Source organism: Cololabis saira, chromosome 7, assembly GCF_033807715.1.
Source record: "Cololabis saira isolate AMF1-May2022 chromosome 7, fColSai1.1, whole genome shotgun sequence".
In the NCBI taxonomy this organism is placed as follows: Eukaryota; Metazoa; Chordata; class Actinopteri; order Beloniformes; family Belonidae; genus Cololabis; species Cololabis saira.
In genome coordinates, this window is record NC_084593.1 from 22361757 (window position 1) to 22389398 (window position 27642).

Here is a 27642-nt window from a genome sequence, read left to right on the forward strand (position 1 = left end):
ACCCACTCTCTTTATAATTTGACCAGACCATGTGTTTATATAGCAATTTAATATTATATATTATATATATATATATTATATATTTATTCATTTGGTGTAAAACCCTCAAGTCAGGTCCTCTAGGGCCACTGCCATGCAGGTGTTTGATGCCTCCATGCTCCAGCCCAGTTGATTAGGATAACGCTGATCACCATCAGTTTGTCATCAATGCCTGCACAAGTCTGATAATGACCCCTCCATTTGATTTGGGTGTGCTGGAGCACATCTAAAAGATGCAGGGCTGTGGCCCTCAAGGACCTGACTGGGCAAACACTGCTTACTGATTACTCTTAATGACTTTCTTAATCATAGATTTTTCTAAACCTATTAAAACCTGCCAAAACATTTTTGGTGTCTGAACCTAATCAGATAATTATTTGTCTGAAACGTAACCAATTAGAAACAGGACAGCATGAGGAACCACTTCCTCCACTGTGAATGGTCCAAAACTAAATTAACTCTCCCATCCCATGATCTCAGTGAGATAATGTAAATGGAGATGTTACCATTTGCCAGCTGAATCATGGGACTGACAAGAAACATTTCCATTTCTTTCTTTTCCCTGCTACTCATGTTAAAAAGTGAAATTAAATTCATGGCTGTGATTCAGCATAGAGGAGGTCCAGAGACACATACAGTATGTGACAATCTCTCAAAGACAATAAGTGAGCTTGTGAGTTAATTATATATTAAAATATGCCTACACTAAACAATGTTTTTCATGTATGCAAAAAAGTGTCTTTTATATGGTAATATAGCAATTTTACAAATCTTTGCCACACTGTGTTTTAATGCACAGACTTACGTATCCTTAAACATGCTTTTGTATCAAGATAGTTTAGACCAAAACGGAAAGACATTAATAACAACTGAATAATGGTATTTGAATCATATTTATACTGGATTGTTCATATAATGTCTTATGACTGCTGCATATTTGATTAGTGTACTGATCCCAGGCTTTGTACTCTGCGGATTTATTTCAGTACCTAATTCTGTTCGAGCAATAGCCGCTGGCTGATGCACCTGGCCATCGCAGAGTAGCTCTCCTTCAGCTCGCTGCTCATTGGCATGGACGAAATGCAGAATTGCAGATATGAGCAAAAGCTGAAGAGGACACACACACACACACACACACACACACACACACACACACACACACACACACACACACACACACACACACACACACACACACACACACACACACACACACACACACACACACACACACACACACACACACACACACACACACACTACTGATGTGGATGACCTTTCTGCGATATCATAAAAACAGAGGATTCCTACAAAGACAGAGTTCTAACTGGATATATGCAGTGTCTCTTGAGAAGACCAGTAAAACTGAAAGGGCGAGAGGATAAACCACTATTATCTAGTACTCTTTTCAAATGGTTTATTGTGGAATTATCAGTCAACAAGAGAGAGGTCATGTATTTAAAGAAGAAATAGTTTTAGTCTGGGGTTTACATCCGATTCCTGTCTTATCCTTTTTCAAACAGCCTTCTAATGCTGTAGCGGGTTATGGTGCAAAGGAGCAGGAATCTGTCATCAACTCAGCCAAATTTACTAATAGCTTCTTATCTTTAGACTTGACTTATCTTTTCTACTGTATTAACAATTTCACGGAGTGATATTAGCACAGGGTTTTCTCGGGAACCTTGTAAAGCTTTGGTATGCTGAATAGGAAAAGAAAAAAAAAGACTGGAAGAAGGTTTACTTACAATCTTTGAGTGCTGGTTGTTGGACAGGAGATCCTTTTTTTGTTTTTATGTTTTCTTTTATGGGAGACGACTGCCACCAACACACAGAACCATCAGGACTGTGGTGCGTGTACCTGTGAAGAAACAAATAAACAAGGAGACTTAATGTTTGTCAGAAGCAGAGGGTGGTGGAGCCGATGCTCCTCTAATGGGCCATAAAATGTCTGTCTGCGATAAAAACCTAGCTGTAAAGAGATAAATCAATATGTAAATTACAAACATAAATGTTGGGAAGCTTTTTCACTCACCAATTATGTCGTAATATATATATAGAAATCTAAAATGTAAAAAAATAAAAAAATATATATATTGTGAGGCAGGCAAAGAGAAACAGACACATTTATAGATTATGCAATCAATATCGCTCTGGAAGATTTTACAATCCGCAACTAGCTGGTGACAGGTGACAGTGACAGAAAAGAGGAATACCAAAAGCTTGAAGTGTGCTCCAATCCCATCAGTATTTATCCCGAACAGTATGCGTTGCTATGGAAACAATGACATAACTATACTGCAGGAGTAACACTGGAAGGGCTCGTAAAGGAAATAGACAACTCATACACAAATGTGATCACACAGCTTTTATTGGTGCTACGGTTTTCTATGGAGACAGAACTCTTGCACGTCTTCCCTCCAGCACTTTCTGTTTTTCAAACATGCCAGTGCATGACAGGTTACAACAGTCAGGAGCTGGACAAGCAGTCGGAATAACAGCAAGGACGGGGATGGCTCGTGGCTCAGCAAAGATCTGGGGTCTTTCATTATTTTCAGCACATAATATTATGAAAAAATACAGGAAGTTTGAGGAAATCTCACTGTGATATTGAGAGGTTGTATTTGTTGTGTGATCTGCCCTTCTTCCACCTTTAGTTTTAATTTACTTAAAAAAGGTTCATTTAATCTTCATCCTTCTGCCTGTGACTATGTTTGGGTCCTTGACTCCTGTGACATACTTGAAGTGCTTAGTTAGACTGATTAGGACGAAAGACCCATTTCAGACTCATATATAGTATATTTTTGATTACATTATCGATTCAATAGGCTGGCATCACTCCCAGCTGTCATCAGGCAAGAGGCGGAATACACTTTGGACACGGTGCCAATACACATAATTTTATCTTACTCAAACATTAGTAAGTAAGTGGGATGAAAGTAGGCGTGCAAAACAGCAGGAGCCACTTATTTTATTTAAAAGTAAGCGAAAAATAAGCTAAAACCTTACATGAAGTTAGCTACCTTCTCCTTCTTGTTTCTCCAGGAGTGTTAGAAAATAATAGTTAATAAAAATAAACTGTTCATGTTAATATATGCTGAACTACATATTGAGTATTGGGGTTCAGTCTTTTGATGTACTCTCTGTTGCTCTCATTTGCATTTCCACCAGTGTGCACAGTAATCAGCTTGATTAGGAGCTCATAAAAAGAAAATCATCAATTGTACCGATTTTAATTTTCAATGGTTCCCACATTAGTCGTGTAGATGGAGCTACACAAACACCCAAGAAATTTAACTCAGCTACATACTTTCATTCACAGCTAATGCTTAACATCTGGTCCAAAAAATAAAATTAGATAATAAAGTGAACCGGCGCCTGTCTTTTACCAAAAATACTGTAAGTCTCCAGTTGCATCAGCATTCATGTTAGTCCTTCTACATATCGAATTGTAACTGGACTTCCTAATGAACTAGAAGAGCTAGCCTGTATCATTAATTTATTAAAGGGGACCTATTATGGCATCTAATACCTATTTTAAACAGGCCTTGAATGTCTTAAAAACAAGCTTTTGATTGTTTTTGCTAAATAAATTATAAATTCAGCCTCTGAGCCATGTCTTTATCTTCCCATTCTATAACCTCATTATCTATGCAGGATATGGGCTATGATAATGAGGCTCTGTGCTGATTGGCTGCCTGACGCGAATGACGCGATACACCGCTACGGAAAAATGGCGGAAGCTCTGGCTAGCAGAGTTAGTTGTGGGCGTGGTTTCACGCATTACTCCCGTCGTTACGTAACGACGGGAGCAGAATCTGAACGGCTCGTAGAAGCCACATCACACTGGATGGTTCATCCGGGCGGCTGTACAGACACTGCAGAATTTGGTTGCTTTCCTCCTTCTCTGAGTTGGCAGGCTGAGGGGAGACCACTTTATATATGTTAAAGCAAGAAAAAAGTGTTTTTCATAATAGGTCCCCTTTAAGACTTTTCTCCTGACGCTTTGAAAGTAACTAACTTCTTTTTTTCTTGTTTAAATCTGGTAAATGTGCCTCTTATCCGGCATTTGCAAGCCTCGGATGTTCCCTTTGTGCTTGTAACTGTTAACTCAGCTGGTTTTATGTAGTGTGCGTCCAAATAGTGGAATGAATTGCAAACTGCTCTTCAATATTAAACAAACAATCCTCCAGGTGATGTTAACTGTTTTTTTTTTATAAATTGTTTGCATTGTTCCCTGCTGTTTGTGTCCTAAAAGTCTTTCACCCTGGGGTCTGTCTTTAAATCGAAATTCTTATCTCAATGAAACTTTCAGGTGTTAAAATAAGACTAAACTCAACATGAAAAACAATTAAGTGTATTTCTGTGCATTTATCAGGGGAAATAAACACACATACACACACAAAAGTGTTATCTTGCTGTTGTGATATTGGTTCCAGAGACACATACGGAGATTTATTTCCCTGTCGTCATAATGCATTAAACACTGATGGAGCCAGTAAAAGATGACAAACAAAAAAGCAAAACAAAATAACTGTTTACTGAAGTCTGTTAATGTCACCTGCACAATGGTTTACTGCAGAGCAGCTCAAAGGTGCTGCAGACACTGATTTATGACATGGAGCTGTGGCGTAGGTGAGGATCCTCTGATTCTTCAGGTTTGAAATGAAGTAAATTGGCACTCTGCAGTACAGTGGTTTCTGGCTGTCACCTCACAGCAAGAAACTCCCAGGGACCTGACCTCAGGCCTTTTTGTGTGAAGTCTATTTTTCTCTGGGTACTCTCATAGTCCACAAACATGCAAGCTAGTTTTGGTGCTGATTCAGAGATGTTTATAGGTGTGATAGTTGATTGTCTCATTAGTCCCTGTGTGGCCCTGCATGGACTGGTCTGCTGTCCAGGGTAACCTTCCCCCCGTCTGATGACAGCTGGGATAGACTCTCACCTCCCTGTGACCCTGAATACAACTGAAGCAGGTGGAAATGGATGGATTCTGTTGACGTGAGGTTGAAATAGTCTGAAACTGGAAAGCAGAATTTCACATTCATACACTTCATACAGAACAGTCATACACTCATGCTTCAGTGCTCTTTTTGTTTGCAATTAAAAACTTGCCAACCAAGTGCTACAGGCAACAGTGACATGAAAGTTATGTTTTGTTGTACTTTTAAATTTTTCCTTTTTTTTTTTTCCTTTTTCACAAATAACAGAACCTTTCTCCCTACACAGACAATCAAAAAGTGCATATTAGGTCAACATTAATACAGACAGCAAGATTACTTATTAAGAAAATTCCCCTTCTTTTACTACAACCCATTTCCATCAGTATCCAAATACAACACAACATCTCCCCATCTTTGGTCAAAAGTGTCCATTTTCATTTGTAGCCTTGCGGTCATCTGTTCCATGATGTATACCTGCTTCAGTCTCTGCTTCCACTGTGTTACTGTCGGTGATTTACTGTCCTTCCAATTCACAGTAATCATTTTCTTGGCAATCAGTAACAAAATCCGCAGTATATATCTCTGTTCTGCGTTATACGTTTCCTTTGCTACAGCTCCCAACAAGTACACCATAGGATCCAGAGGAACATTTACCTTGACAATATTTTTCATTTCTGCTTCGATATTTTTGTAATACACTTGAATTATTGGACATCCCAAAAGATATGTGCATAATCCCCAATTCCTCCACAATTCCTCCAACACATTTCAATCAAAGGTGTCTTGACAAACAAAGAAACATTCAGGGGAGTGTTAAAATATCTCATTTTTAATTTCCAATCAAACTCTTTCCATAATTGACTATTTAATCCTTTGTGACTGGCCATACATAATTCTTCCCACAGACTATCTTCGATTATAATATTTAGTTCCAATTCCCATTTTTCCTTAGAACAAAAGACCCAGAATAAGACTTAAAACCTTGACCTCAGCAAAAGATAAGGGAGGTTTGGGCTTGCCCATTTAAAAAACTATTGGGCTGCTCAGGTGGCTGCAATAGTGTCTTGGATTGTGAAAGACGAGGAAACAGGTTGGGTTAAGATAGAGCAGAGTACGACAAAGGGGATCACATTAGATGTACTGCCCTTTATTAGTATTAAATCTATTAACAGACTTAAGATTGAGAATGAATGGATCAAACACACCCTGAAAGTGTGGGATACAGTTAAAAAATGGTTAGGGGGCCCAAATTCAATCTCGAGAGCCATGCCGATCTTAGGCAACCCAGAGTCCCCCCCTTCAATAGGGGATGGTGGGTACCGAATATGGGCCAATAGGGGACTTACCACAATAAATCAATTATTTGATGGAACAGTGATTAAATCATTTAGACAACTTCAGGAACAATTTGGACTTGTATCAAACGATTTATACAGATATTTCCAAATAAGACACTACCTGACAAACCACAGGGAGAGAGAGACAGTTAGTAGAAGTCCAAATAAAATTGAAGAATATTTTAACATTAAAATCACACATGGCTCTGTTGAAACTCCAATATATCTTTTCTTTGCCAACGGTTTTTGCAATGTTTCTTTTCACAAGCTTGATATCATTATTTTCTGTAAAAAACCAAACCAAAACAACAACAAGCTATTCATTCACCCCTGAAACCTCAATTGTATTTTTTCATGACAGCAATAATCTTCATGAACAAGCAAATGTTTTTCCAACAGTCTGCTTTATTATTGTAGGGCATGAAAATTTTAATCTTTGTAGCTTAATCAAGATTTTGATATCAGCACATACAAACCTGATGTAAATCTTAACTTTATATACTGTATGAATACATTTTGGAGTTTTAAGTTAGTTTCAGTCTAAAGTTTAAAGTGTGTCCGTGCCATTATGATGCTGGAGCTTTTTCTCGCGCTATGAGCTGCAAAAATACTTTTGATTGAGATCCATTTGAAAAGGAGCCAAGCAGAGCCACATTTCTAGAAACGAGCTTGTTTACACTGACAGTAGAAAGTAATAGCTCTGTAAACAAAACAACATGCAAGAACTTTAAAAGATGGCTTAAAATCTGAACAGCTCTTTTTTCAAAATGTTTTGTTCCTGAATGTACATGTTGATTCATCTCATATAGGAGCAATACACACTCGAACATTTTGTTACTCATCTCTTATCTGTTGCAAAGATTAGCTGTCTATCTTACAATCATCAATTTTCAACACTTATCAGCTCTTAATTTCAATATTTAGTTTTATTCATATAGCATCTATTACAACACAAGTTGTCTCTAAGTGCTTTCTAGGGACACAAGACATGACTCCTGAGCAATTGTTACATAAATAATGGCAAGTCAAAACTCCCCTAGTGGGAGAAAAACCTTAAGCCAAACAGTGGCAAGGAAAAACTCCCCTATAGGAGGGAAGAAACCTTGAACAGGACCTGGGTCATATGGGGTGATGTTCGTGCCAAAGGCCAGCCGAGTAGAGCAGGAAGAGGGAGATAGGAAAGAGAGGATGGAGACCAGAGAAAGGAGAGGCACATATATAGTGTCAAAGGTACAAAAGACAAGATATATTAGTATTGATCATCTGTGAACAGGAGAACTAAGAGTTCTATGTACATATTACTGATACATGATTAGTTGGTGTACTACAGAAACGACTATAAAGACAGAAGTAAACAGCAGACACTGAGGTGGTAGGGGTGGGACTGCAGGTCAGGATGTCAGTAGATATCCAACAAAGACATCTATACAGACAGATGGAGGTAAATACGGGGATCAAGGGTGGGACAGCAGGTCAGCATGCACCTCTGGAAGCTCTGACCTGCAAACATCTACAGAAGAGAAAAGGAGGGGGCAGAGCAGCACAACAAACTACAAGAACAATGGAGCGCAATTATGGTGATGAAATACTTCTAATTAATAACTGAGGGTCGATCTGAAGAAAGTAAAGAGAAAGAGGGGTGATGAGCACCGCTTAGTGGATCATGTTGGAGTCCCCCTGCAGCGTATCTACAACAAAACTATGTTTAAGACCAGCTGGTCTTGTCCTGTAGCTGCAGCTACGACTACTGGCCCTAGAGTTACACTAACTATATGCTTTACTAAACAGAAACATTTTAAGTTTGGTTTTAAAGGCAGAGGTGTTGTCAGCCTCCTTAACCCAAACTAGCGTCAGATTAATATGCTGTTTAAATAATGAATCTTGATAGACTCCCAGAACTCCCAGGTTCCGCACAGTTGCACTGGAGGCCATTGCAATGTCATCTAATCCCTTCCTAGAGTGTTTGGACCAAAAACAATAACCTCAGTCAGTGGACATCCAGGTTAATGTCCTTAAGACATGCCTGAAGTTTGGCTTCGTTTACCTCACCAGAAAGGATGCAAACCATAAGACAATCAACATACATGCGCTACGATACGGTACAAGTTTACACAGAACAATTTGGTGATTCATTCATTTGTTTATTAATTAAAGTGTCTAATTGAGACTATTTATTGTTTTTTTTATGTGTCAGTTGTTTGTCACTTTATGTTTACTTTTACTCTGCAAGTAGCAGTGGTGGGTGTAGGTGTGTCTCTTTCATTGGAGACGTGTGGGATGGCTGGTACACTGTTCACGGCCCTGGCATGGCCTGCGCTCACTCTTACCCATTTCTCATCGACTCGCTCCAGGATGTATCGTGCGGCTACACTAGGGTTACTTCAGATTTCAATTTCAAAAGCGACACGGGATGAGTGAGTGAGGGAAAAGCAGTGAAGTCAAGTGATTCACTCCAACCTCTAAAACAAGAGCAGTGAAGACATGGTTGGGAACGGAGCTTTTAAATGTTTTTTCAATACCAGAGCCTGTCATGTCACTCTGCCCTGTTGTGTTGTGTTGTGAGCTCCATCTCAGCAGCTTCATGTCCCACACCTGTTTGGTCCCAGCTGCAGATCCTCACTGCTCATCAGCCAGCATTTAAGCAGCACTCAGTGCCAGATTGTCTTTGCAGCATGCACCACTTTCCAGCACTCATTATTGGACTGACATCTTGGTTTCGGCTCCAGATTGCCCCGATCACGCCTTCTTGTCTCTGCCAATCCACAACAAGTCTTTCGTCTGCTCTCTGGATGTAGTTTGCCCTGCTCATCGACCCTCTGCCCGTCCATGACAATCCTTCTGCCTGCTCCCTCTGGACTTTGTTTTCCCCGCTGATGGTCTGCCTGGTTCTGATAATGCTTCTGCCTCGATCACAATTCCAGCTAGCCCCTCCACGGAGCTGTAGCCTTCATCCAACACCCGCAGGAATAGTGGGCCTGTTCCAGAGCACTCACTAGCCTGCCAGTCGGTACTGGTTTCTGTTGGTTCCTCGAGTCTACCAAGGACTGTGACCTGCTTCCAGCTGAAGAACCTTTCTGTCGATATGTCTAATTCAGTCAAAGACTCTATTGTTGTGCTGCACTTTGGTCCTAAAATCCTCCCCTGACAGTCAGTCATTTAATAAAGACCTCAATTACATTCTCACCTTCTGGCTTTTTTTTTTGTGGTTGCCACATTAACACATGATTAGATTTTTACATTATGTGAAATTGTGAGGTGTAATATCATCAGTGGACTAAAAGGATAAAAAAGTTCATTTTAAAACATAAAACATGTTTAACTGCATTATGTAGTTTAGGCTATATTTCCCAAAATGGTTTTTGATGACCTTTATTTATAAAAACTATGGAAGACAAACTTCAGATCTTATAGGAAACACAAACCTTAATTCTAAATAGATATTTTGCTATATTTTACTATTAATCGGTCTTATTTCCTGAGCTGATCTGTTCCATGTTAAATGTTGTTATTGCCTTATGCGCCTAAAATATTATTTGGCTGGTGCATTAAAGACGCAATCTTGAAGAACTTCATTTTGGAGTCTTTTACGGCATTTTAAGCCATGGTTGCATGTATATTTTAACATAATTTGAATGCTTGACAGGTGTGATATTACATTATAATATCATCCACTACACACATTTGTGAATAGAAAAGTTTATGTGTTGGATTGTGTACAAAAGTTGACTCAAAAACCAGTTTCAAAGTAATGAACAGCTTAAAATGTGGGAACTTTTATTGCTGTAAAACAGGCTCAATCAACATTAGCTTCGCTCATGTACTGTATTGAGCTCCTGCACAATACGTCACATTTATCTACCTCGTGTATATAATGTATCCTGCCACATTTATCAGTCCATATTTATTTCATCATCACACCAATATCTTAAAGGAACACTGACTAACTTCTTTATCTCAAAATTAGATTTTCAAAATCCTTCTGATGCTTCATTGGTTTATTTTGGGTTTATGGTGTTGCTTACCTTTTAATAAAATACACTTGTTTTCTATGAGGTACACAAGAGTACTCTGCACTTGTTGGCTACTTAGTCTTTGATTTACTAATAATCATTTGAATGAAGACAATTATTCTTATCCTATAAAAGTGCCTAAAAATGTGGCCTGGTTATAGGGCTATATTTCACACAAATGGTCACCAGCCTAAATTACTGTCCCAATCCAGCTCCCAGTCACTAAATCGTGCTCTATCTTAATATTCCACCACAATTTTGGGAAGACAGGCATATTGATACTCTCTGTTCTTGTGGAGCACAGTGTTCTGGGTTGAAATGACTTAAGAGCATACGGTTCCCTCCCATAATTCATTTCCTAAATGATATGGATCAAAGACAAGCTGCCTGTCGCTTTGATTGTAGGATGCAAAAGGAGATGGAAGCTCAGTAGAACTTGAAAGAGCAGTCTCAGGTTGATTCTTACAAGAGACAGGTGTATTTTTGTGTGCATGCCCAAATTAAAATTCAAAACGTAAAAGTATGGGGATATTGACTAGCACTAGCATTAACAAGCTGATTAACCAGAGATTTGTGAGCAGGAGAAAACATGTCTCATTGACTTTTTAAATGTTTTTGCTGAGTCTCATCCAGTAATACAATGATAGGTTGCAGCTCGTTCTCAGGGTTCGTTTTTCAAAGGTAGAAATATATCAAGGTTTGTGATTGCAACATTGTTAAAACATTTATTGTCAAAGAGAAGATCACAGGCATCTTATTGCTGTATAAATAAATTAGTAAAAAAATTAACTCCGCATGAAAACAAAAACAATCTTAACTATCAAATCTAATAGGGGCTAAATAAAATAAAAAAACGACTTCAAAACAAGCTATGAGCAGTTTGAGACCCCTTTGTTTGCTACTTAACAAGTAACTTGTACCAGTAGCTTAAGCAAGCCCGGTTGACTTGGGTGTTTGTTAGAGCCACTGTAGTACAGATCCAGACATTGACGAATAGAATTCTTTGCTGGGGGATGTTTGTGGCATCTAAGTGACGTCATCACAAATCAAGTAACATTTCTGTATTTCAGGAGTACTAATTGTTAAAACCAAAGTCCTTCTCTGCTGTGTTGACACCTACAACCTCTACTGTCTTGACTTAGATGAAACAATGTTTAGAAGGCTCTTTATCTCTCTACTATTTCATTTCTCCTCTTTTAAACACTCTTTCCACACTTTTCTCTCCATCTCCCGTTCCTTCAGTCCTCTACTCATCCTCTGATGTTTCACAAACACAGCATTGCCCTTTGTCCATTTTCGTCAGTGTTTTTCACCCTCAGCTCTTCCATTCCTCTTGCACATATATATCAAATGTTACTTATTTGTGCCGCGCACACATCATTTCTGCATCTTCTCCTGGGCTTTTGCCTCTTGCAAGGGCAAACAAATCCTTTCTTGCACACAATTTACAGAAATAATACCACTGCTGCAGGTTTTAACCTTTAAACGTAAACTAGGATGTAAACAATTGCCCATCATGTTAGAAAAAAGGGAAAATATGTAGGGCTTTGTCACATTTAATTATTGGGTGTACAATGTTGTAAACTGAATCCATACATAAACACTACACCCATTTGGATGTATTCTGCTGTTACCATGGTAGCATCATTAGATGTCTCACAGCACTCATTATTAATAATGAGCACTCATTAGCCCATTTGGTTAATCCTTGATTTTTAATCAGAAAGGGGACAATAAAAAAAAGTCACAGCAAATGTCTAAACACCAACACAGTCAAAAACTTGTAGTGTAAAGCCCTCAGTATTTTTAAAGTTTTTTTTATCATTTTTTTCTTTTTTCTTTTACCATAGACTGCAAACACAATGGATGAAGCATCACTCATGTGACCGACCACTGTATGTCAATCAAAATTGGCTGTGACTACCAGCTCACTTCAGTTGATAGCTGCTAAAATAGCTGCAGAGCCATTGGCAGACATCTACAGTGGCATTTCTCGGTCTCAGAGCTGCAAGGATAAAATGATGTCATTCTTTTCTCCCTGCTCTGGTTTAGGATTTCTCATTGCTTGTTCTTGACAGTCGTCCGTTTCACAATTCGAAACCACGCTAAGTCTGGTCTTATGTACTTGGGTAGTTCGTACTTGGAAAGTACGACTCAAGACATACGTTGGAGGACGCAAGGACGCACGTCTGTCCGTCTCCAGTTGGAACAACAGTGTATTTCTGTAATTGATGACATCGCGGCTCAGCTAACAAGCAGACATGTCTTGAAAAACGCACTTCAATCGAGTATAAAAACAAACACTCTACATATTAATATAACTAATGGACCTTGTATTGCTCTCCCTTAAGATCTTAAAACCAATACTTTATAGGACTCATACATGAGAATTGAGAAACGGTTATAATAGGCTTTGTTTTTATAGATTCACCAGAAAATATGAAGTTATATCAAATATATATCCAGGGATTTGGATTGGACTTGATGAGATTAAGTTTCCGTCACAACCTTTTTTTTTTTCTTCAATTTCCTTTGTAACCACAAATAGTAGCAACAAGTCTTCCTCTTCCTCATCCCTCATCAAGTTCAAATCTCTCATCTCTGTCACTGCCGCCAATCTGTTTTTGTTTTGGGCTTGTGCTGTTAATCACTTTAAAAAAGCAGGTTTTGTAACCTGTTTTTCAGAGCTGTGGGTTATTTTGTGCTAGGGAACATCTGCAGCCTCATTTTCCCTGTAAGAGTCTCTACATACGGCATCGACCCGACAGGACATAACCAAAGTTTAGGAGTGGAAGGAAGCGTACACAAATCACTGTAGCACCTGGTGGCTCATTACTTAGAGGCATTTAAATCTCACACACACTGAACACACACTATACACGTTCTTCCTTTTTAACAATGCTCTCTGTCTCTGAGCTAGTGATATGTAACATATTGTAAAAGTGGGCAAAATATTATTCTCACTCCTATCGGCTCATTGCTGATCTGTCGTCCTGGTGCATGTTGACTCTTGCAGTAATGTTTGCGTGCATTGATTCACACTGTTTTCATGATTTATAACCACGAGATTTCTCCACAGAAGTGTTTTCATTATTGAATTGCAATTTTTTTCGGCCAAGATCTGGCAACTCTGTGCGTGTGCTGCAGGGGGAGGGTCTTGTGAAGACTCCCAGGAGTTCTGCACTTAGGTTTCTCATCGAGTATATAATGTCCCAGCCAGAAAGAACGTGGTTCTGGTTCTCGCCACCTCAGAAAAAAGATCTATTACCCATTTCATGAAAGCTTTAAATAAATTATTTGGGCAGCTCTTCAGTCAAGACGCGACAGTTTATTTTGTTCCTGGACAGTTCTATATGTTTGATTATCTCACCCAATCCTATAATCTACTCTATATGCACAAGGAGAAAGGAAACATGGATTAATCTGAATACTGTAATGCCGGCATTTTTGTCATTTAATTCTCTTTGACTGAAAAAAAACTTTGAGTTTTGTCATTTATATCTACTTGAAAGAATTACAAACCATTTTGTATCCCGTTTCCTTTGAAATTTACTTAAGCCTCATCCTCCACATCCCTTAGTGTTCTTTCTTCAATTGTCATTCACCGCATTCGCTCACTAATGGAGGCTTTAAAAGGGCTATTGATGAGGAAAATGATGGTTAAACAATTCAGATATATTTAACAAACCTCTTAGCCATTTCATTTTCTGCATTAGCAGAGATGATTCAATGGAGAAGGCAGAGCTAAGGTGTCAGCTAAAAGCTCATAATGTTTGTCAGGCAGGAAGATAAGGCCTATAATTGCTTAAGGTCTTGTTGTCAATGTGCATCCTAATGCTTTCAGATGTTCTGTGGTTGTAAGAGCAGGCACTTTGGCATTTTTCTTTTGCTACAGAACACAGAACCGCTGATGGTGCTGCTGGATGTATGTGAAACATCAATGCTGTTTGAATTTGGATATCCATGTTGAGCCTGCTGGAGTGTTGGGACTCAGTGATATCGTCTGCTATTTTATCATGGTACAATACCGTATTTTGACGACCATACGGCGTGCCGTGTGGAAAGGCGCACCCTCAGTTTTGTGTGTAATTTCTGTATTTAAAACACACATACGGCGCACCGACCGAAAAGGCGCTGTCTACACACACATATGGAGCGCCGCCTTACAACAACACACACACGCGCGCCTCCTTACAACAACAAACACACGTGGCGCGCCGTTGTCAGGACTCAGCACGTTGGGCTTCATCCAAACCTGATCGCGCTGAGACCGCGAGAACTGATCAGCGCTGCAACGGGCACGACCCAGGCGCGCAGCTCTCTGGCCATGCTGAGCAGCCAGTCACTTTCCGTGCCGTGCGGCCCCTCGGAAATGATGCCGGCTTTTGCGAAAGCTCGAACAACAGTCCAGCCCAACAGACACGTCAGCCCACTCATCTACAATCTATCAACAGTAAACGACGGAGCCCGCCGCCCGAGCGGGCCCCCCCTTCCCCCTTTAACATTCTCATGGTGGCCTCAATTACGTCCGTCTTACAATAGTACAATAGGCGCATTGCGTTATTGGGTACGCGGTACATTTAAAAAAAAGAATAAGACGTTTATATGCGCCTAATGGTCGCAAAAATACGGTACTATGCATCTTCTCCCACATGTGCTGCATTGGTGTGATCCGTCTTTGATTACTCCAGTGTTAAATGATCTTTGTAGCTCCCATACTACATACATGCAGGTTGCCCTCTACTCTGACATGCTCTATTGTACAAAAAAGGATATCCTGCAAATTGAGATCATCCCCCAATAGGTTGTTCTCTGTGTTTACCTGTTAAACACAGTGGGACTGAGAGGTTGACATTTCGTTAGGCACCACAGATTTCTCTGGACATTGCACAGGACTTTAAGGCCACTTAATTTGTGCACCTTCATCCAATTACAGAGCTCACAGTCAAGGAGACAACTAAACCTGGCAGCAAAACAGAAGGATATCATCTTCAGAAAATATGAAACTATATGAAAAGGATGTACATATATCTAATACAGTACTCCATTTAAGAGCTAGTGTGGGTGGCTGTTATCGTAGCTCCCCAATACATTTCCTTCTTGAGTCCTTCATTCGTCTCTGCTGGAGGTAAATGTGCTTCATCAGGTACCGGTAGAGAAGTTCATTCTCTTCCTCGAAGGTGGATGGCCCATATTTCATTCCACCATGCATCAACGTTTTATTTATATGCTCATTAATATCTGAGTAAATAATAAAGTGTTGTATATATGTATATATATGGTATACAGAAAAAGAAACTCTTATGTGAATGAAAAACACAATGTTAAGAGTGTTATAGGAACTAGATAAGGTTAAAAAGGTGTTGTAAAAATACTGTGTTGCCCCAAGGTGATTGACAGAAAACACGGCCCCAACAAGGGAGCGTTCAGTTGAAACAATGAATAGTATTACAAAACTCCTTCCAGAAAATGACTCAACATGGAGTGTGACAGAGGATGCTGTGGTTCCCAGCCAACTGTGTCCAAAGTTTGACACAAGGACTAAGAAAATGGAATGGTTTTAAAAGAGAAACATACTACAGGCCCAAAGAAGACATCTACGCATCAGTAGACTCATGTCAATATGCTGTGGGAAGAAAAAGGAAACAAAAGCAATGAAAGGAATTAAATACAAATAGCCAGAGAGAAGAGTTAATGTTTGTGACTGAAATGTACAAAATTAGCTGAAGGAAATTGAATTTTCCCACAGAAAAGCCACATGCAAGCCCTCATTTAACACCTAGATAGAATAAAACAAGGTTATATTGGATTAAGAAGTACCCATGGACTGTGCATATACAAGAGAGCGGCAGGCATCATATGTAAACAGTGTATGTGTATATATATATATATATATATATATATATATATATATATATATATATATATAATAAAATAAAAATAATAAAAATACCTTTTGTGCATAAAATGTATCTGTAATTACAGGTATGCTTGTAAACAAACTCCTTTTCTGTAGTGATAAGCCTTCGTATGCTGGTTGGCTATACTTTTGAAGAAGGCTGCTCTTGAGATCATAGAGGAATCTTGTTGCGCAAAAGTGTGAAAATAAAATTAGTTAAAGACCGAGCCAATATTTGAGTTCTTTGTGAAGACAGGAACGTTCCACTTTTTAAATATGATTGTAAAAAAAATATTATTGATGAACCATGAATCAGCACTTTAGTTTGGTGCTGGTCCATTGTATAAATATGATTGCCAGAAAGAAAAACAGCAAATTTCAACATTTTACATAATTTATGACATCAAGTTGAATGTCAGGTTAATGACCAGGGAAGTCAGCTGCTTTATGAGGAAGTTGAAACCTGATGGATGAAGAATATTGTTTTTTTAAAGCATTGAAAGGAACAGCAATGAAGTACTAGTTGTGATTTCTTTCGTTTTTCATTATCCTTATTTTTTATTCAGTCATCAAAAAGATAACTTTAACCTTTCCCTACAACGAAAACACTTGAGGTACTGAAGCCACTTACAAACGGAATGCAGTTACATTGTGAGTGTCATGGTTGGTCCTACAGCCTTCAGCACTTTTCCACTCACCCCTCTCCTGCTCACCTCATCTGCCAGCCACACCCAACTCTTCAGTTACTCCATTCACCTGCTCTCCCAGCTGCAGCTCCTCAGCAATCAAGACAGATTAAAAGCTCCACTCTCCTTCACACTCACTTTGCCACCTAGATGCAAGACCCTCCAGCATTCCCTGTCCTGACTTCCCATTGCCGACCCTGCCTGTTCCTGGACTCTGCCTTGTCTCCTGTTCTCCGGTGCCCGACCTTGTCTTCCGAACCTGACACTGATTACTGCCTGATCCTTGTCCTGCATTCCTGCCTGCTCTTTGTCCCTGTTGTAGGAAATAAAGCAAACCAGACAAGCTACCGCTGTGTGCTCTGTGTGCTGTATCTGAGTCCAAAACCTCACTCCGTTACAGTACGATCTGGCCAGTCATGGACCCAGCGCAACCTCCGGCCCAACAGAACGGACCAGCCAGCATGGACCCACCAGGAAAGAATGTGGATCTGTGGGAGTTCTTCTACGGTGACCAAGTAGAGTTCTAGCAATTCAATTCAATTTTATTTATATAGCGTCTAATACAACAAAAGTTGTCTCTAGATGCTTTCCAGAGACCCATACCCAGAACATGACCCCCGAGCAGTTATTACATAAACAATGGCAGGTAAAAACTCCCCTAGTGGGAGAAAAACCTTAAGCCAAACAGTGGCAAGGAAAAACTCCCCTTTAGGAGGGAAGAAACCTTGAGCAGGACCAGGCTCATAAGGGGGGACCCTCCTGCCGAGGGCCAGACTGGTGGGTCAGGGACGGCAGCAGCACAGCAGGAAGGTGGAAGCAGCAACGGGATGACCAGGGGTGGGGACCGCAGGCCAGCATGCAGCTCCCGAAGCTCCGGCCCAATCATCAAGTCCCAGCACCGCATGGTGAAGAGGACAGGGACCTGCCGCCAGCCCCAGCCTGTTCCGGTGGGAGTCCTGGACGCAACTCTTTTTCCCGAGGTTTTCCTGGACGCACCCCAGCCTATTTCCCCCTTCTGGGGAAAACGCCTGGCTCGAGGGGGGCCCAGGTGTGTTCAACCCCAGGGCAAACAACGGCGGCGCCAGCCCCAGCCTGTCCTGGTGGGGGTCCTGGACGCACCTCTTCCTGTTCCCGAGGTGGTCCCGGACGCACCCCAGCCTCTTCCCCCTTTCTGGGGAACACGCCTGGCTCGAGATGGGCCCAGGAGTCTCCAGCTTCAGGAGAAAATACGGCGGCAGCAGCCCCAGCCTGTTCCTGCTCCGACGGTGGTCCCGGACGCACCTCGCTCTGTTCCTGCTCTGACGGTGGTCCCGGACGCACTTCGCTCTGTTCCTGTTCCAGCGGTGGTCCCGGACGCATCGGCCCCTGTTCCTGCTCTGGCGGTGGTCCTGTACGCATCGGCCCCGGTTCCTGTTCTAGCAGTGGTCCCGGACGCATCGGCTCCTGTTCCGGCGGTGGTCCCAGACACATCAGCTCCTGCTCCGCCGGTGGTCCCGGACGCATCGTCCCCTGTTCCTGTTCCCGAGTTGGTTCCAGACACACCTCCCCATGTTTCCCTGCTGAGACCCATGGGCTCAAGCGAGCTCAGCCTTCCGGCTGTCGCCCCGCCTCCCACCCGACTCATCGTTGGTCACCCCGCCTACGCCGTTTCCCCGACAGACCGGTAGAACGACGAGTGGCGTTCGTTGAGGGGGGGGGTACTGGACACACCTCAGCCGGTGCTGAGGACCCGGTGTCCCCCCTCAGCTGGTGCCGAGGACCCGGTGTCCCCCTCAGCCGGTGCCGATGACCCGGTGTCCCCCTCAGCCGGTGCAGAGGAGTCGGACCCGATGTCCCGCTCAGCCGGTGCCGAGGACCCGGTGTCCCCCTCTGCAGGCCTCTCGGATTCTTAGTCCCCCGAAGCCGGCCCCTCGGGTTCTGTCTGCCCCAAAGCCGGCCCCTAGGGTTCTTAGTCCCCTGAAGCCGGCCCCTAGGATTCTTTGTCCCCCGAAGCTGGCCCCTCGAGTTCTGTCTGCCCCGAAGCCGGCCCCTAGGGTTCTATGTCACCCTCAAGCCAAGGCCTCAGTCCCGAGAACGCCCCCTCGACACCCGTCTGCTCAGTCCCGAGACCGACCCTCTGGCCTGTCTGCTACGTCCCGAGACCGACCCTCTGGCCTGTCTGCTACGTCCCGAGACCGACCCTCTGGCCTGTCTGCTACGTCACGAGAACGGCCCTCCGGCCCGTCTGCTCAGTCCCAAGAACGGCTCTCCGTCCCGTCTGTCAGGCCCCGAGGACGGCCCTCCGAGCTGTCCCGCCGGTCTGCCCGGCCCCGAGGACGACCCCCCCCGAGCTGTCTCGCCGGTCTGCCGGCCCCGAGGACGGCCGCCTGAACTTTGAGTATGTGTTGGCCTGCCTGCTCTTTGTCCCTGTTGTGGGAAATAAAGCAAACCAGACCGCCGTGTGCTCTGTGTGCTGCATTTGGGTCCAAAACCTCACTCTGTTACAGTGAGAGATTGCTTTCCAGTTCATGTTAACTAAATTTGGTTGCATTTGTTGTGAAATGTATATCAATTTGTGTCAAACATACTACAAGCTCTTGGCAACTAGTTGTAGCAAAATTAAGTGAGATAACAAGGATTGAAGGAACAATGACAGAATAGTTTTAGTTGTGCTGAAATTTGCAAGTAATAAAAAAAGGGACACATTGCTGCTGCTGGTTTTCTAAAATTGTTGGTTTCATAGACTGGGGCCTAAATGTTCAAGCAGAATTCACACTAACTGTACTGTACTGTTTAGATATCTTACTAACAAATAGAAAAAAACAAGATTGAAGAGAATGTCAGGGTCAGTTAGTTGGCAAGTTGACTTAACAGTAGGTTTTCTTTCTAAGAAAAAAAAAGAAAAATACAGCAGATGGTTCTCTATGCCATTCTGATCATCACAATCAACTATACCTTTTTACTGTCCACTATCCTTTTAAATACCATTCACTTGGAAATAACAATGATCATCACCTAACTGCAGAAAGTAACCATTTACCCCCCTACACACACACACACACACACACACACACACACACACACACACACACACACACACACACACAACAATAATCATACATGGTTAACCACACCGAGGAAATGCAAGCCTGAGGGAGAACAGTGACTAGGAAGGTGGGCAACAAATTAACATGACTCTGTCACAGAACAATGAGTGTGTGTGTGTTTTCGATTTAGACTTGTTGGTGCTGATTGGAGGTTGGATGATTGGCAATTTTTATTCCACTCATTTCTCAATCATTAGGACACATTGTTTTTCACTGTCTTTTTTTTTTTTGGGGGGGGGGGGGTTGTCCTACAATGTCTGTCCTTGACGATCTCACCAATTACTGATACAGCTTCTAACTTTTGTTAAGCTAAAACACACCTACGATACATTCTGTTCAGTCAGGATAAAGTTTGCAAATGAGCATACAGTAGATTCAGATTTTCTTTTCCTGTTTTCTTTGTTTTTTAACCAAAATGATTAGTTATTAGCAAACTAGCAAAACAGGTACTGAAAAAAACACAGAAAGCTAAATTACACTTAAATAAATTTGGAAAAGAAATACTCAGTCTGAAACTTAATGAGTGGATCATTTATTTGACAATGTCTTCTGCAGGGTTTCTGCTTTCTTGGCTTGTACTATGAGGTAAAGTAAGTGATATTTTACTTTTACAACATCACAAAAAGAAATAAGGAAGACACTAGCTCACTGAGTGGACATCCCAGGAGAGGCAACCAAGAGACTCAAATAATGTAAAGAAAACACGTGAGCAACCAAGCAAGAAAGATTCTTGAACGAAGTCGTAAAAGCAACTTAACCTTCGTGCCTACAGCTGACGTGCTGATCCAAAAACAGCAACACTTTCTAGAAGCTTCTTTATTTCTTCTTTCTTTCTTGCTTCTTTTCTGTTTCGTTTTGCGCTCTGTCTGGGTGACAGTCCTGAGGTCCACCACACCAGCATCACTCTCATTACTTCACTCATTATTTTTACATTTGGGCGTGATGCGTTTCCTAGCTACGTGTTTCTGTCTGTGGCTATTGGCTTTTTTTCTTCTTGTTTTTTTCTTCCTGCATCTCAGGCTTGTTATTTCTGTTTATCTTTGTTCTGTTGGTTTTGAGTCATTAATAAGTTAATTAAAGTTCTTATTATTTTATATTCACTTACTTCCTGCTCCTACCCGTCTAACTAGTGACCAACAGTTACGATGTCTTGGCCTCAGTCGGGATGATTTTCATGCTGTCTTTTTCTGCTTGCCTTGTGTCTCTAAGCTTGTTTTGTCATGGTTTTGTCTTTAGTTCCTGTTTTATTCCGAAAGTCTCTTTCCTGGTTTCATTAATTCCAGTTTCAAGACCCTTGTTGCCAAGAAACCAGTTTTTTTGCACTTGTAGTTTTGTTAGACCTGTGAGTATACATTGTGTTGTCCTTTGCTTCCTTCTGACCAGTCTACCTGTTTTTTAATCTCATCTGTTTGCCCGTCTGTGTGTCTACCCAGTCAGTTTGTTGATTTTCTGTTGTTTTCTGTTAAAGGCTGCTTTTATATACTTTTTCCAGCCAGGCAGTGCTTTTTTGTCACAAGGAATGACTTTCTATATTCCTGATGCCTCATAATCTCCTGTGTTTGGGTCGTCCAACACTCCTAACAAGTTTATACAAAAACTACCAAGGAAAAATTTAAGAAACACAGTGGAGCACAGCGACTGAGGAAGAAAAACATTAAATTATAATTTGGATCAGCTTCTTTAAGTGTGATACATTGGGTGTTATTGGGTGTGGTTGGGTGATTGCACTCTCTCTGATGGCTCTTCTAGTTAAAATGTATTTTGTGTAACCGGAAGACAAACGACATATAATATTGGTGTGGATTTATCCACCCCCCCCCAAACAAAAAGTATTTGCCCTTCATCAGACTAGACTATACATTTGAGTTTGTCACTGTATAGACGTTTTTTCTGTATAAAGTCATTTCTGTGAGACAGTAATCCAAGGTTAGACCACATCTTACTTATTCCTGTTTCTATTTGTTGCAGTGTATGAACGTTTGATTATTAGTGTTAAGTGCTACATCATCCAAGAGGCTTTGAGTGTTTTTCTTTCAAATAGATGTATAATCAGTCATGGTCAAATTAAGAAACAGATGTGGCAGTTTCGCTTACTGCACTTTAAATTTAAGTTAAACCTGGTCGACAGCCCTTACCAACTTCATCTGCCACACTGTTTTAAACAGATCACAAGGAAGCTGTGTGTATTCTGCATGAACTGAGCACAAATAAAATGCCTTGGAGCCCTTTCTCTTTAAAATATTTAATCGAAGCACACAGTAACCATCTAATGCTGTAACTGTTTTTCATCTTAGTTCAGTATTACCTAAGCGCACACCTCATAGTCTCTTTTACAGCCCACTCATCTCAGCGCTGGAATCTGTCCTCTATTACATGAACGTACTCTGTGCCCGGCATAAGGAGTTTACGTCAGCAGCCAGAACACCTGTGACTAATCATGTCTTTCACTGCACTCTCCCCTTTTCTCTTTTAATGTCAAACAGTGCCCAAAATACACCCCCGCACCACCACCACTTAGATACTCTGTGCTGAGAAAATGACTGTTATTCATGCTTTACTTTGCTGCAGTGCAACAACAAAGTAATACGGTATGTAAAGACTGCAACATTCAGCTGCTGGCTATTTTCCATTCTGATTAGAGAGAATCAAAAAATTGCAAACAGTTAGCTTAACATTCAAAATAGCGCTCAGTTGGGTTCAATTAGTAGTTGACACAAGTGTGATGGCGAACCAAACTAAATGCACACTTAGTTTACTCAGTGCTTTTTTTTCTTTTGTCTCTCAATCTTCAATATTTCTTGATCTTAAAGGTATTGTGACATCATTTTTAAAATGCTTTTAACACTATTAAAAGTCTTGGCCAACATCCCTCAAATGTGTCTAAAAGGGTGTAACAAGAAAAACTTCACTCTAGTACTCCATTCCTGGCTTTTTATGACAGTGTTTTTTTGCGCCGTGAAAAACGCTTCCTTCCTTCCTCCTTTCCTGTCAATCATTGCTCCGCTCCTCCTCCAAACCTCCTCCAACCAACTGCTACACACTTCTGCCGGCGTCTCCACACACACGCGCGCACACCAACCACAAACACCCACACACACAGCCCAGACAGGGCGACTACAGCCCGGGGATGAAGTCCATGCGCACACCGAACCGGACTTCTAACAGCGGCGTCGGAGAGTTAAGCGACAGGCGAAGCATGCACAGAAAAGCAGTCCACCGCAAACAATCATAAAAATAAAGGCATGCAAGCAGCAGTGTCCCCTTATCTTAAGTCCAGTCAGTGGCCGCGGGTCTTTTTAGCTGTTTTCCTCCGGTGATGAGAAGAGAAGAGGCTCTAAACAGCTCCGTGTTAAGCCTGATTTATGGTTCCGCGTTAAATCGACGCAGAGCCTACGCCGTAGGGTTCAGCGTACGGTGCGCGTCGCCGCGTAACCTTACGCCGTAGGCTCTACGTCGGTGTAACGCGGAACCATAAATCGGCCTTTATGGTGCGCTGGAGAGGAGAGGAGGCAGGGAGCTGGGTGGAGGGGGCGGTGATTTAGCGGGTTTATACGTAACGACCCGCCACCAAACCAGATGCGCCGTTTTTGCATAGTTATGCGGAAAATCCCAGAAAGCACACAATACACTGAATGTTAAAAGTTCGTTGTTTTTTGGGTGTAATTGATGTCAAGACACCCAACAAAACACAAAAAATCAAGAAAAATGTGTTTTCCATGTCACAATCCCTTTAAACTTCAACCCAGATTCAAATAACTTATTCAGGAAAATGCATGTTAAGGGCAGGTTTTAGGTTCATACAGAACTGACTGTGAATAAATTTCAGCCAAGTTTGAATGTCATGAAGTTGAAAGGTCAACTAACTGAGGCTCTTTGTGGAAAGTCACGTAAACTTGGAAAGAGTGCAACCAGTATGGTATTAACAAGTCAGCCAGGCACCGCGAGGAGACATTTATATTGAGATCAGATCAAATTCCAAGCACATTTGAAATAACAAGATTATGTTGCTACGTGCGTGGATACACATTCTGATTAAAGCTGTTAGTCCAAGTGCTAATTGGACCTGAATTTCACACTTTTTTGTCTAAGAATGCTATTTAACAGGGGCTTGATTATAGATCAGAGTTCTGATGTACTCTATAATAATATTTCTTAACTGTGTGTGTGTGTGTGTGTGTGTGTGTGTGTGTGTGTGTGTGTGTGTGTGTGTGTGTGTGTGTGTGTGTGTGTGTGTGTACGATCTGATTAGGAGCTTTTTTCCTCAGCCTTATGTAAATCTGGTTGTTTGTGCATGTCTCCGCGGTACTTGAGCAACGTCCAACAACTTTCATTTGCTGTCTGTCCAACCACATGTCCGCGTTCAACACAGTAAACTAGGATGTGCTTCTGTTTCCAGCAGCCAGCGTCTGTTTACACAAGACCAGATTTTAGGACTTAATTATCTTGTCCAACCAACATAGGCTGGCTGTGAACAAAAGGTCATTAGAAAGTTTGGGTTTGACCCATAAATGTCCCAGTGTAATTGGGCTAAGGATTTAGCAACATGTCCATAAAAGAAGCATCTAATATACCATGTGATTAAAGGTGGGGTAAGGGATTCCTGGATGGCTTCACGTCTGTACATATTTGAAAGTCCTCCCTCCAGTGCTCCCCTAAACATGCTCCATTAACTCTCCCAAGCATTTACCCCATTCTCTCTCACTACATTTGCACGAGCACAAGCATAAACCCTCTCCTTATGCGTGATTGGCTGGTGAAATATTTATGATTTTGAGAAGCAGGCTGCCCCCGCTCGATTTGTTTAGAGTCGTGTGTGTGCGTGCGTAATAATGTACTCAGGAGATGGGCTGCCAACGAATTGTGAGGGCAGCCATGCAGATATTCAAATGTCCAGGGTTAGAAAAAATGTAGAATCGTTTTTCACTGAGTTGAAGTGTAGCCTACTTCCATTTTTTTACAAATACATGTGTACGACACATATACAGGACAGAGTAACAAAAGAGGGACAATCAGAACAATCACAACCAAAAGTGACACCCGACCAGGTAAAGTAATGGGACCTTTTACACAACTAACCTCATATTTTTAAACTTGTAATGTAATCATGATCGGAACAGGAGTCCAAAGTTCCTGGTTGCCTTTTGACAGTAGCAAGGACGCTAGACTATGAAAGGTAGATATGGTTTAATAGAAATGATGACTTTAACACAAACCTGAAGGTTGAACTGCAGAAATCACATGATTTCTTTAGATAACACAGGGATTTGGACTTGGGAGTTAACTCTGAGCCCCAGCTGTCTGTGTGTATATTATTCACATTCTTAATGCAACTCTGCTGTGTGTCAGTTGAAGCCAAAAATGTAAAATTGCAAAGCTTATTTTAGTGGTTATTCAAGCCAAGTTAAACAAGCCATACTGTATCTGAATGCAGTCTTTCAAATAAATAAAATAAATGATGTATTTGAAATTTAGAAACCTCTGAGTAGGTTCACGTTCCAGTGGGAGCCGAATCCACTGACATGCTGTGTAAACCTGAGTAGCCAATTATAGCTCTGTAGCATAAACTACAACTTAATACTTTATACTTCAAAGGCCACTGCCTTGACCTCTTAAAAAGTCAAGTCTAAAGGGAAAATGGTAAAAGCATTCATCGTAACAGCTTTGGCCCACTGGAGAGCTTGAGGCCATCTACTGCTCATCTAGAGAAAGCCATTACACTGAAAGGGTCATGGAAACACTATCTTAAGGACCTTTTTTTTTTTTAAATGTTGAGCAAAAACTAAATAAATACAGGAATTCTGGTTTAATAGATTTTACAGTGTAAATAAATTACGATTTTTACTGAACTATTTTTTTTACCCCTCTTTATCAGATATTTTGCCACAGAATATTAATAAAGCATCTTAAGCAAAACTCCATAGAAATACTTAAAAAAAAGTAAAATCTATAATTTATTGTATGTATGTATGAAAAAATACAGCACAGTGACTAGATTTAGAGAGAGCGGTCTTAGTGAGGTATGATGCTATCACCTGTAATGAGAAGCTGTGCCTTTCCATGTCAGGAAATTGTTCTCAATCCAACAACATGATGTATCCTTTCTGATAACTCTGAAGTGATCTTCACATGCTGACGCACAGAGAGGGCTTAATGACTCAAAGAGCGCAGCTCTCCATCTTAAATGAAGCTGTTTATACTGAGAGAAGTTATCCGTTAGTATAAATGAGAAAATCGGCCTATCCTCTAAGCTACAGGATAACTTCTAATCCTCACTTTGCTGTAGCTGTCTTTGTGGGTGGCAGTGGCATATAGGTTAGAAAGTGGTTTAATTACATGATTAACTTCAATTGTTAATGTTTAATGACTGGCTTTGAGGAGACAAATTTCTCTTCAATGGCTAAGAGAGATCAATGTTTCTGAATACACAATAGTTAATATTTAGCTAAATAAAACACAGAAAGAAGTTTTTTTGCATTTCTCTTAAAATAAATAAAACTCCCAATACTCCAAATGTGTTCTGCAATCACTTATTTGTGGCTTGGCTGAATTTTCATGGCTGGTTTCTCTGCAATCAGCCAGAGTATCCTCTGTCTTTTATGAAGAGAAACTTTTAAAATAAAGCTTTAAAGTGTTCTGTCCTTCCTAATGTTTTACCTGCACAGTTCTTCCAGTTACAAGCCACTGAGCATGGCAATGATCTATATCGCTGTCCCCAGGGCTGATGCGTAATATGCAAAGCAACTCCGTCTGCATTCTGCAGGAACCATACATTTTCTGTGAACAACTGGGAGGAGCTCACAATGACTGTCATTAGGAAATGAGATGGTGATGCGAGGCAGTGCGCCATATCCTTCTGCCTCCTCAGCATTCTTGTCATGCATCTTTAACGTCATGCTTCACGCAGCACCATTAAACCAGGATCATTAAAGCCACCTGCGCTGGGTCACCAAGACTTACCTCTCATAGAAACAAAAGAAAAAACACATATACAAATTTTAGCTTTCTCGGCGTCCACGCACACCAAGCAGTTGGATTGAATTGGCACACGCAGGATTCTGCATCTGCTGGAAATGTTGAAGGTGGAGGTGAGCATTGATTAGTGGCGGCGGAGTGGGTCATGCCTCACTGCTGCGTCAATTTATCAAAGTTCCCTTCTTACTCTGCACAATCCCAGATGTGACTGCAAATCTCCAGCTGTCATGTCTGTGTACATTTGCAGATCTGAAATATGTGTGCGTTTATGTGTATATTTAATATCTACAGTATGTGTGTGTATGTGACCAGCTCCTTTCATTTATGCAAACATATACAAATAGGTGAAAAATGAGAGGCAAAAAAAGAAAAAAAAAACAGTGTTTCTGTTATGCTGATGAGAGCAATTTGCTGATACTGTTTGGATCCAAAGATCCCTTAGAGAAAAGGGTCACTGGAAATCAATACAAAGTTGTCCTGAGTAATCACTTCCATCCTGTGATTAAACATTTGCTTCCTGACAGGAATGGTCTCCTTTGAGGATAAACCCCCCCCCCTTATTATAGTCACGAGATTTCAAATCAACTGACATTTTGCAATTACATGCTACCTTCCACCATACATGTACATGTGCATATATGTACATAATCATGGATGCTATTTACAACAAAGT

The 27642-nt window shown here is 41.2% G+C and overlaps 1 protein-coding gene across 3 annotated transcripts in view; it reads right to left on the reverse strand.

The window, feature by feature from the left end:
• frmpd3 (FERM and PDZ domain containing 3) overlaps positions 1–27642 on the reverse strand; it is a 125420-nt gene that overhangs the window by 64921 nt on the left and 32857 nt on the right. For 2 of the 3 annotated variants that reach the window (XM_061725083.1, XM_061725082.1), the window contains exon 2: positions 1785–1897. The gene's annotated coding sequence lies outside the window, so the exon portion shown is untranslated. Of the gene's footprint in view, positions 1–1784; positions 1898–27642 lie in introns of those variants that run through there. The other variant, XM_061725084.1, reaches the window with a different exon arrangement.